This window comes from Penaeus monodon, chromosome 24, assembly GCF_015228065.2.
Source record: "Penaeus monodon isolate SGIC_2016 chromosome 24, NSTDA_Pmon_1, whole genome shotgun sequence".
NCBI classification, from domain to species: Eukaryota; Metazoa; Arthropoda; class Malacostraca; order Decapoda; family Penaeidae; genus Penaeus; species Penaeus monodon.
Window position 1 is genome coordinate 4,455,608 of NC_051409.1, and position 415 is coordinate 4,456,022.

Genomic DNA, 415 nt, shown 5'->3' on the forward strand with positions numbered 1-415 from the left:
TCCAGGTTATGTGAGTATATTTAGTTTTAGAATTATATATTAGAATCATATGTAGTTTCACTTGATTTAGTCAGATTAGAAATATATATAGATTCACTTAGTTTTGTCGGATATTAGAATTATTCCCTTCTTGTATTTTTATATTACTTTAATGGAAATGCATAGAAAGCAAGTAATGTTTTTTTTATTATTATTATTTATCAAAATCAACCCGTCATCTACACTTTAAATAAACGCAAAATTACCTTAAACCATCACACAAACACCATGAATGATAATCCATAAAAAAAATGCTATAATACACTGAACACCATCAATAGTCTCGTTGTAAATATGATATTATATACTTTACGATTTTCTGCAGTAAAACACCATAAGATTCTTGGGTCATAGCTGAGGAAGAGCGAGATAAGGT